Here is a 12345-nt window from a genome sequence, read left to right as displayed (position 1 = left end):
CAAACACTTGTTGAGCTATGGGCTCGATGTCTCATGATCATATTCATCATGTAGTAACAAAACTTTGGATTCTTTCCAAATCTATTATCTCTATATCAAATTACGTGCTTAACATATTCTTGAACTAATGTAACACCTTCACGTTCCACTGCATGTAGACGTGATGTTATGAATTTAAGCCTATCAATGAGTTCCTTGAGTTGATTCAGAACATCACTTGCCAATTTTTGAACTTCTATAACTATAAAATAATTTGAAGAAATACTCAAATGTGGGCTCGTGACTAAATTTTTAGAATTGACATCTGGAATCTTGGAGATTTCTACTTCTTCTAGAAGATTTTTGATGTTTGGATTCTTAGCCATGTCTATTTAATCAATATAACTTTTTGTGACCTAGATTAAATAATAAAATGATTATTTACATATGTAAATAAAATATGTATGTTTAAAATCCCATTCTTATGTTAGGAACCAACATTTTAAATTATAAATTATACTCTAATTGTAATTAAATTGTTGATTTCTACCAGATCTTCTCCACTATGCCAGTCGTACAACCAATCGACTCCATATGAAATTCTTTTCCATTTTAGAGATGCTCTTTCAGAGATATTAATTCCAAAAGGGTTTCAAGTACTATTGACAAGTTTATATTCCAAGGGAAAGTAGTTATTCAACCTACAAAACCTTTTTTCCTTAATCCTCATTTTCATCATCGTCGGTCATAGCTGACATCTAAATGCCCTCCACCTTTTAAACCTAGGACTTCCACTTACTTTGAAAAAGGTGAATCATCCCATCAGCATTAGCAATCTCAGCTACCAAATTCCTTTAGGCGGGACAATCTTTTCCAGAATAATCCCTCAATGGTTTTTTCATTTCAGCGGCGTAACATTTTAGATTCATATTCATTACTACCTATAAAGGTGAATGTGTAACACAAATCTACCTTTGCATAGAGGAGTGACAATAGAAAGGTGTTCAAAAAACAACCAGTATTTGATATATGCACGAAGGTGCTCCTTTTGGCTCTTCTATTCAAATGCAATCTGTTTAGATCCAAAAAGGTCTGGCTCAACAGAAGTTAGTCTCAACAATTGATAGAGTCCCCTTCATACCAAAAAAGATCTGGAAGAAAAAAGATAAGTCTAAGGTAGATCAAGGTCATCAACATCTTGCACAGGGTCCACAATTACATGGTTCATAATTACTAGATAATAGTCAAGAGAAATATCAAAATAATGTGGACCAAAATTTGGAGCAAGATCCTCTGAACTCTTCACAACAACAGTTACATGTTACTTTTTCAAATCAAATGTTACAAAATTTGATCTCTACTCTTTAGCAGAAAGCTTTCATAGGTAAGTTTTCTTCTGCTTCGTTATCTTTTTTAGATATCAAGAATTGGGCTTTCAACTTTTGGTCTGGCCTAATAGATTTTTTTTATCATGATTCAAAATCCAATTTCTTTATTGTTATCTTTAGTTTGAAAGAAGAAAGAGATGTTGTAAATAAGTAGAAGGGTTGGTTTTTTCATGGTGTGGGGTTATTTACCATGTTGTGAATACCAAACTTTAACCCTAAAGATATAAATATCCAATTCTTTCCATATTGGATTTCTTTTCCTTCTTTTCCTTTGAAATATCGTGATCTTGAAATATTGGAAATTTTCTAACTCTAAATACATAAATGAAATATTGAATACATGTTGCCATAAATGATAACATTTTAGACATCTAACCATATTGCCAAAAATATCCCCTTTTGGCATTGATGGAAACATTTGGAAAAATTGGCTAGGTCCCAAAATAATGGCATTCAAAAATAAGATAAATAAAAAATAAGAACCACAAAAAAATTGTCTTCAAAAGAAAAAATATTTTCTTCATGCTTTCATGGATCATTACATTCCTTATCACTCCTTACAACAATACATATGTGTACTCCCTCTTACATATACATATATACTTCTCCTTAATGCATACATAATTTTCCTTACATATACTTCTCCCCCTTTGACATCAATGAAAAAGGTGTCAAAAATCTATTTACAAAATTGTTTTGGCTATCTTGATCAACTTGTAATTCTAGAAAAGTGCTCTACAAAACCAAGTTTCAGTCTCTCCAGATCTTTCTTCCAGTTCTCCTTGACTATGCTAGATATACTAATGAGTGTGCAAAGTGCATAGGATGCCAATTCAACCACACTCAAGTCAATATAGGAAAATTTATCATAGGAGGCCTTAACTACAAGACAGTACTCCAATTTCCTTTGCAAAATGTTGATTTTTTGTGACAAAATTTATCTAAGAGTAGAGAACCTTCTCATTATCTTTTCTTTATTAATCTCAATGCCTCTAATTTCATTGTGAATCTTCTCCACTTCAGTTCCAATATCCTCAATGACAACCTCCAGTGATTGCAGTCTGGTGTTCACTTTACAAAGCTTGCTCATTTGACCCTTGATCTGATTGTCAAAAGTATACATTGTCCATACAACTTCCTACTTTCATCAATAGTCTTCCTCAATTCCTTGATGCATACATCTAATGTCTTCATATCATTTCTCACATTTTTGTATATTGTATCAAACATTAATGCATCATGCTTGTCTTGTGCTTATACTTAAGCTATTTTAGACAAGGTTGTGAATTATTTATCAAAATATTTCACCAATTATTTTTCCTTAGTCTACAAGTCTAGATTTGTAATAGTTGTGGGAACTGTCTTTTGCGTCCTATCCAAGACTTCAGTCAATGTTCTCTCCAAAGACTTAACTCATTTTTTCTTTTGGAGCAATTTTCTCAAAGAACTCATTAATCCTTTTTTATCATCATAATCATCAGATATTATTGAACATTGCTACTATTTTTACTAGAGTTGCTATTGGAATAAATGTAACTACTTTTAGCTTTGCACTTTTCTTTTCTTCCTCCAGTCTTCTTTTCACTTTTTCTTCTTCTCTCTTGATTTCTTCCTCTCTTCTTCTAATATTTCTTTTTATTTCTTAGCTTATTTTCTTTTCTCCTCTTCTTTCTTTAATTCTTCTGCTTTCTTTCTCTTCTCTTCTTCTAACTCTTCATCTTGCTTCTTCTTCCTTTCATCTTCTTTCCTTTTCTTATCTTCTTCCTGTTTCTTCCTTTCCTCTTCACTCCTCTTATCATCTTCTTCATGTTTCTTCCTTTCCTCTTCTTCTAACATTTTTTTCTTCTTCTTTCTTTCTTTCTTTCTTCTTGTTCATCCTCTTCATTTGAACTCGAATATGCAGTGATATTACCAATAATGTTTGTTCCATATTGAGAAAATGGATCCTCTTTAGCATCCACTGTTATGTGTGTACTATCCACTTGCATGGATTTTATACCCATAACTATATTAGGAGGTGACATGGTTTGTTGCACCTCCTCAACTTCTTCCTCACCATTAGATGGTGTATTGCCTTCCACATAGACTGGGCTTGCTAAATGTGGTCGTGCACTCTCCTTTGTGATGCTAGGCATGGAAGTCATGTATTTGATTATAGCTTTGCTTGTTTCTTTCTTGAATTCCTCATAATTTTCTCCCATAAGAAGAATAGCTCTTCTTTTAATTCTTAGGACAGGTCCAATGTCGTTCAAAATTCTATCTGAATCTTCCTTTGTGTTCACTTTACACAATTTATTAATCATGCTCTCTCTTAGTTTGGCATTTTCTTCTAGTACTCTCATCTTTCTATTTAGTAACTGGTTGTAAATATCTTCTAGGATCTTACCTTGTATGCTATCAAATCTCTTATTCCTTACAATAACATTCTCTTGCTATTTTTTATCCATATTACTTGATGCAAGGATATCTTGGGTGTAAGAGCAATCTTGCATCACCCAAAAGTATTTTCTATTTTAATAAGGACTAGTAGACAAGGTTTTTACTATTTATGTTAACTTGCTATTTTTAGTAAGTTTTTCATACAAGCTCAAATATCCTCATTTTCTACATGAAGGTTCATTTTAGAGTTATAAGCCCACTATAAAAATCTCATTGCTCTAGCTTAAGTATCAAAGAAATTGTTGCGGATTTTCTGTGGAAATATTTGTAGGAAAATCTCTAGGCTCATTGTTGGAGGCCTTAGAATGCTTAGATGAGGTTCCAAAACTTGACAAAGGGCGCTTGCATTGCTCCAAGCCTGTAGATCATGAGCTAGCATTTCCAAAAAGCTATTATAATAGCCAATCAGAGCAATAGTTTGTGAGTTATGGCCTTTCAAAGTTGGGTTACCCAAAATATCTAAAATAATTGTCAAAGATGTATTTGGTTGACTCTATATGTATTGTTAGGCTTTTCAACCCTAGGTATTAAGTTTCAATGTCTAGAACCTTCCTAGGTGACATAAAATTGACTATTTAAGAAAGGCCTAAACATTGTCTAGAACAGCTCTGGGTGATAGTCCACAGCTTGTCTTGCAAATTATTGTAATGAAGGTGCCTGTGTGGGTTAGCATATTGTACTTTTGAATTATGTAATTCTACATTTGTGGCACAAATAAGAAGTCCATATTTTATTCTCACATTTGTTGTTATGTTTTTGTTTTCCATTATGGTTTATGGTATTAAGGGGAGCACCCTTCATCAAGTGGTATAAGAGCTAGAGTTCTTGAGTGGAAGCACACAAATGTGTCCATGAAGAGAGCATGGTGGAAGAGTCAAAGGTGTTACACCTAAGGATTTTTAGAACCCTCTAGAGGAAAATTCAAGCAATGCAATAATAGATTCATAGAGGAATGAATCTTGTTGTAGGAAATGATGAAAGTGAGGATGAAAGAGAAGAAGGAAATGTGAACCCAAATGCAGTAGAGGAAGTTCTTAATCTAGAGGAGGCGAAGCTTTTTAGGGCCATTTCCAATATTGGAAAAAGACCTAAGTTTGATATTCGTACATTTTTGGTAAATCTCAACCCAAAGGAATTGATTGACTGGATCAATGAATTGGAAGAGTAGTTTGAATATGAAGATATTGAAGATTTAGATAGGGTCAAGTTTATGAAGGGCAAACTAAAGGGTCATGCAAAGATCTGGTGAAAGGGGATCTAGTTGGATCGAAATAAAAGAGGAAAGGACAAAATCACTAGATGGGATCAGATGGTAGTTAAAATGAAGCAAAAATTCATTCTCATAGATTATCAGCTTGATCTATTGAAGAAAATGCAAGGGTTGAAGCAAGCGAAAAAATCTGTTCAAGAGTTTACTGAAGAGTTCTACCAAGTTCTCATTGGAACTGGCCATGCAGAAGATGATAAGGATAAATTCACCTGTTACCTTAATGGATTATAGCAAAACATTTAGGATGAGATGAGTCTTGTTCGAGTGACCAATATTTAGGAGCCATACCAGTTTACCCTAACGGTTGAAGACAAACTATGCAAGAAGTTTGGTAACAAGAATAGTGAAAGAGGTCACGGTGGAAGATATGGAAGATGATCGTATGGAGGTTGTAATGATGATCAAAAGAACAAGGATGAGGCTAGAAGTAGCACTTAGAACAAGAGGGGAAACAATTCCAATAATTTCCATGATTTAAAAAATAGAGATCAGAGAGGAAGAGATAGAGGACAAGGACTTGAAAGATTTGATGCTCCACATTCACTGGATTCTTAATGTTGTAACTCAACTCCTGAATGACTTGACATCCATTGTTTTAATCAGCATCTAAATCACTTGACATAGATGACTTTCTCAACACTTGTGTGACTCACATACTAATGTTCGACACTAACTATGTATATTGCTCAATAGACACTACTTGCTCAACACATATTGAGTTCTATTAAGTAATGACTTAAGCGTTTTGTCACTACCTTGTCAAAACCAAAATGAGATCAACAATCCCCCCCCTTGAAATGAGTGGCCAAAACACTTTTTCACGCATATACAACCTAATTTATGTGTATAACTCAAACAATCAGTATACATTACTTGGCTCTCATACAAGATTATAAAATTTGTGAAATGGATGACATAATTGACATACCTTATAACGCAAAAATTTCATATCTCCCCCTGAGTTGATATTCCCTTTCTATAACTAAATTTTTTACTCCTATTGAGTAAGTGTCTGATTGGTTGATGTTCCCTATTTTTGCATGACTACTCCCCCTAACTCAAAATACAATGCATTTCTCAATCTGCAAAATCTTTATGATCCTAATTTTTTGACACTTATGTCATTTAGGTGGTACATTGATAGTGTTTTTTTCCAAAAAAATTTTGTGAACCTCTATGATTATTTTCAATGTTGCATCCTAGTTATTGCATGCTACCTCTAGAGAGTAGTATTGAACATGTAGTTGGGTAGCAATGTCAACTAGGCCATCATGTGTTGAAAGTTGTTTATCTTTCTTCATCAATGTTTCAGCAAAGGCTAGTTCTTTATGCAATACTTCCATGTGTGGGGTCAACATGGACTGGATACTAATCAAGGGAGCCCTTATGTTGGCATCTTGTGTCTGTAGTGTGGCTAGCTTACCTTGAGTAGATAGTAGTCTCTAAAAAATGAGTTTGTCTTTGACCAAGAGATAGTTTCAATGTTGTCTTGTGGACTGTAGATCTCCTTACAACTTGTCAATAGCCCTCTGTACTTATTGTGTGAATAATTTCACATTGCAAAGTTTAGTGTATAGAGAAAAGATATTCTCTAACACATTTTTCACATCCTCCATTTTGGTGGCTAAGTCAACCTATCTTAGTGCAATAGCACTAGAAACATTTTCAAGAACTTTAGAGTAAAACTTGTTTTCTAACCATTCTAGAAGTTTAGCATTGTAATCTAGGTCTTTATCCTTGATCTTATAAAATAGTTTCTCAATGATTAGTTTTTCCTCACTCGACTCTGGTAGACTGAATGCATTAGGAAATATCTCTTTTATTACATGAAGTAATTGCTTCTTCTTATGCTGTTGTTTAAGAAAATCTGGTTGTTTCTTGCTCGAAACCTTTGACATTTTATCCATGATCTTTTCCTTAGCCTTGAGTTAGCACCAATGGGGCTTCAGCTCGATGATCTTCTTCATAATTTTCATCTTCTTATTCTTCTTCCTCTCCTTGTTCACCAAACCTCTCCTTAAGATTCTTCACAAGCTTGTTATTCTTTCTTATCATAGTAGATGTCTTCAAATCAATGGTGATTCTCAATTTGGCTTCCTCATGGATTCCAAATGAGGTGATACTCTTGCCAACTTCCTCTACCAGTAAAGTTGTAATAGTTGTAGATGCTTCATCTACATTGAATTCATAAGGCAAGGGCTTCATCCATCTAACCCTAGGTATGGTTGCCTACACATATGTGTAATCTGTGTCAACTAGAAAGAAAACATCATTGTAGTATTGTTCAACTAGTGATATAGGAATCCTTAGCCTCTATTTCATAGACTTCTTGAAGTCCTCAAATTATCTTTTCATTACTATTTCAAAATTATCTCCAAGATGCTCAATTAGATTTGAAATTTGTAATGTCACTAGCATGTTGGTCTTCCACACGATTTGACCAAATGTTGGAAAAGTATTATACACATAGAAGAATATGCAGACAAGTAATGAACCAAATTTATATTATGCACTCTTTGTCTTTCTTATGGCCTCCAAGTTTTTTTATAACTGTTGAAGTGGTAACTAGATAAGGTTATAAGTGTGATCTTTCTTCACTATCTTGTATCCCAAATCCACAACCATGCATGATACACTGTTCAATCTACTTGATTGAAAGAATTTGTGAGCAATTACTCTCACTACAAAGTCAATTAGGGGATTTGAAATTGTGTCTATGGAAATCCCTCTCTTATTCCATACTACCCTTGTATTTTTCTCAATTACCTCCTTTGCATCACTTATTTCCATGTCTCCAACATCTCCTATCTTTCTAGTGTAGCCACATTTGGCATCCTGTATCATTAAGACTTTTGGTGGTATCGTCGATAACACACAATAGAGGTCTCCTTTATATCCTATCTCAAGAATAGCTTGGAAGGGTGGTTGTCTAACTTCATTACTAATTAATTGCACATTAAAAACATCTTTTCCTTCCTTCCTAACATTCAAAAAAAATCTAGACACCATTTTATGTATCTAGGGCTCACAAAAATTCAAACAATGAAACTTAGCACTAGTGAAATACATTTTGAATCTAATGTATGATAATGAGTAGCAATAGAATCCATTTTGAAAAAAACTTAAATCTTTCTCCTCAGTTCACCTTATGCTCTTCATGTACTCTTCTATCTCTGATGAATACAAATGAGTAAAAAATTGACTATATAACCCTTGATATTCAACAATAAATGCTTAATCTTTATAAAACTATAAGCTCAACTATCATAGGATTTCCCACTCACTTAGCTTATACATAATTTCCACTACGCTCAACAACCACAATGAGCTTGGCCACTACTAACATAATTCCATCACTTGAAAACAACTGTGAAACCTAACAAAACTATAAATTTCTTCCAAGTTCTAACCAATACATTGCATATTTTATCTTTTTAACACTCAAATTCTTGGAACTGATTATTGAAATAACTTTGAAATATCAGTCTCACACATACCTTTTGATTGCTTAGTTGGGGGTGATGTGATCATCTGATCCATTGGATGAAGTGACCTCATCTGAACTTGATGTGCTATAATCTTCCTCCTTCTTCCATGATTTGTTCATCTACACTTTGACCTTCTCAACACTGACCTTTTCTTTTCCTTTATTATTTCAATTACTTGAGACTGGTGATCTGGTAGGATAGTTTCTACTAATATGACTAGTCTTCAAACAATTAAAACTTGTAGTTTCACTCAACTATCTTATTGTAGTTGCCTCTAAAATGTATTCTAATGCAATTCTCAGGAACATGTCCATACTCTTGACAATAGTGACAACTATACCTTGTGTTGTAATCCCAATTGTAGGATTTTCAATTTTGTTGTACCATTGTCTACTTGTTTGATGTTTAATTAGCCTTAGATCTACATTCATATGCTTTATGTGTATACTTCTCACAATAATGGAAATATTCTTCAAATATCTATGTGCTTAATCTCTTAAACCTACATTTATGTTCCTGATGTTCTTTCTTTTTTCACTTATGGTAGTAACCTTAGAATTTATGCTTTGGGTTTTGATTTGCATTGTTGTTCCTACAAAAATTTATTGTATGACCTAACTTTCCACAATTATGAAAAGTGGGTTTTTAGTTCTTACCTTTTTTTGTTTCTTTTTTCACCACTTTTAGATGATTCTCCTTCCTTGGTAATATTGTAACCCAATCTAGTAGTATTATTCTTAAATCTAGGAGATCTCATCAGTCTCTTAAAGTGTTTGATGGCTTCACTAGGTTTTTTGAAACTTTTAGTAAATTTATTTTTTTTCTTAGTCCATTCTTAAGTTGTTCATTCTGTAACTTTAGGGTTGTGATCTCAATGTCCTTTCCATTCAATTCATGATTGGCAATCTTCACTTGATTCACTATTTCCAGTTGCATGTGAAAAATCTTATTTATCTCTGATGTCTTCTCTTCTAGTATGTTGGTTAGAGTTCTTTTGTCATCTTCAATCATGACTTTGTCTTTCTCAAATTTCTTTTTCCTCTTGATCAGCTCACATAGCAATACTTATTGGACTTCTTGTTCTATCTTAATATTTTTGACCTCTTTAGTTAGGGAACCATTCTTTTCCATCAGATTTGCAATTGCTGCATCAAACTCACTTGAGTTTCCATTCTCAAACAATTCAATAGTGTTTACCTCTTGGTAATGAGTGTCCTTTTTCTCAATAGCCATCTCTTTCCTTCTCCTCACTGAATGCTGCAATTCATCTCGTGCTTCCATAAGTTGGTGTTGTTGGAAATATAGATGAATTAATTGAGAGGGGAGGGGTGAATCAGTTACCACAAAAATAATTCCAAAAATCCCTTAGATGTCTATAATGCTTACTTACTACAGATACTCGATAAATAGTGCAGAAATACTTTAACTTGGTAAGTTAACTAGTTACTGATCATCTAGCATTCAAAGTTATTAATATGCATGCAAAGGTTAACTAAATGAACACAAGAGACACAAAATTTAACGTGGAAACCCAATATGAGAAAAACCACCAAGTAACTAGTCACCAATTTTCACTCTTCTGAAGTGAGCCCTGTTAAGAGCCAACCCTATTAAAGGTTACAATACACACTATTAGGTGTGACCTTGTTAGAGGATTTAATCACCCTATTAGGAGTGGCTTGGTTAGAAGTCTTTAGAACAATTCAACTAAATTCTCACCTTGTTAGAGGATTTACAAAATGACTATTAAACCAACTCTGTAAAGAGATTCTGAATTCACTGTTACAATGATTAGAAAGCAGCAATGAAATGACCTGAATGATATGCAACTTATCTTTTTCTGAGTACAGATCTATGTTCTACTTTTCTGAGTATATCTAATACTTCATCAGAATTCGCTCATTATTCACTTATTCCTTCTTCAACCATATACTCACATTTCCACACTCATACATTATTCAACAACTTGAACATTTATATATACACCTTTTAGATTTATCAAGTCAGCTCAAATATTAGTTACAGCAACTAAAAAACATCAGTCGGCTACATTTATTCCATGAAACAATTAAGCTTAATATCAAAACAAAAATCCTTTGCTAGCCAACTCAGCTTGGTAACCACTACTCCAAAATAGTTTTCTAGTGTTCACCAAGTGAAGCTTAGTAAACACTACAAATCCTACAAAAGTCCTTTGGAGAACGAGTGAACTCGGTTAAGACTGACCTTCCTTTGCTGACCTTGTGAGCTCGATAGAAGCTAACTTTCTATCACATTTCCTTTGAGTGCCAAGTGAGCTCGGTAAACACTATCTTTCTACCACATTTTCTTTGATGGATGAGTGATCTCAGTAGATACTAACTTTCTGTCATATTTGCTTTGATGACCAAGTGAGCTCAGTAGATACTAACTTTCTTTTTCTGACCTTGTGAGCTTGGTAGACTCTGTCTGATTACTGATATGACATTTGTGTAACATCAAAGACACCACTTTATTAACAATTGTATCCAACAATCTCCCTCTTTAGCATTGATCGAAACACAACATGTCATAGCAGAATGAAATTTGAAAACAAGTCTAATAAGTCTTTTTCTGTTAGAACAACTTTTTTTTAGCAAACTCTCCCTCTTTTAGTAATCTCCCTCTATGAAGGAATTACATAGCAAACTCTTATTCTCAAAAAAATTTCAGAAAGATATTACAATAAAAGTCTCCCTCTTTGACAACACATGCAAAAGACAACACAACTCAAATGAATTTTAATGTACCTTTAGTATTGATTCATATGCAATGTTTCCTGACTATGCTGCATCAAATAATAGTTCTTCAACTTGGTATGCATTGATGCATCACTAAAACTTTATTTGAGTGAACTTCAAATAGGTGAGTGACCCCTAACTTACCTCTTAGATACAAGAATGCATCCTTAGGTAATGGCTTTGTGAAAATGTTAGAAATTTGGTCCTTTGTATGGACATATTCCAATCTGATCTCCTTATCTTGCACCAATTCTCTAAAAAAATGATATTTTATTACAATGTGCTTGGTTTTGGAATGCATCACTGGATTCTTAGATATGTTGATTGCACTTGTATTATTGCAGAACATAACAACTGGTTCTTTGATTTCCACCTTCATGCCTTCCAACAACTATTTAAACAAAATAATATTAAAATAGTTTACTGTTGCAGCAACATACACTGCCTCTGCTGTAGATTGGGATGTACAATTCTGCTATTTGCTTGTCTAAGAAACCAACCTCTTTCCTAGAAAGAATGCTCCTCCACTTGTTCTTTTTTTGTCATCATGGTTTCCTACCCAATTAGCATCAGTAAATTCTTTCAAATCCAGATTACCTTCAAATTTATACCATAAACCATAATCTTTAGTTCCTTTCAAATATCTCATTATTCTTTTGATTGCCATCATGTGATTTTCTCTTGGTTTTGCTAAAAATCTTGCTACAATACTAACTGCAAGGGAGATATCTAGCCTAGTATGAACTACATACTACAACTTTCCAATCATAGATATATACAAGGTTTGATCTACTTCTTTTGATTCATCTTCCTTGGTAGGTTTTAATCTAGTACACGTAGGAGTCCCAACTAGTTTACAATCTTCCATACCAAAATTTTTCAATAGCTCCTTGATGTGTTTTGATTGAGTGATGTAGATACCATTTCTATTATGTTGAATTCGAAGAGCAATAAAGAATTTTATCTCACCAAACATAGACATTTCAAATTCCTTGTTCATTTGTTCTGAAAATTCTTTGCAA

The sequence above is a fragment of the Cupressus sempervirens genome, chromosome 11, assembly GCF_028749045.1.
Source record: "Cupressus sempervirens isolate cs-2001-9-10 chromosome 11, ASM2874904v1, whole genome shotgun sequence".
Classification (NCBI taxonomy): domain Eukaryota; kingdom Viridiplantae; phylum Streptophyta; class Pinopsida; order Cupressales; family Cupressaceae; genus Cupressus; species Cupressus sempervirens.
This window is presented reverse-complemented; position numbering follows the sequence as displayed.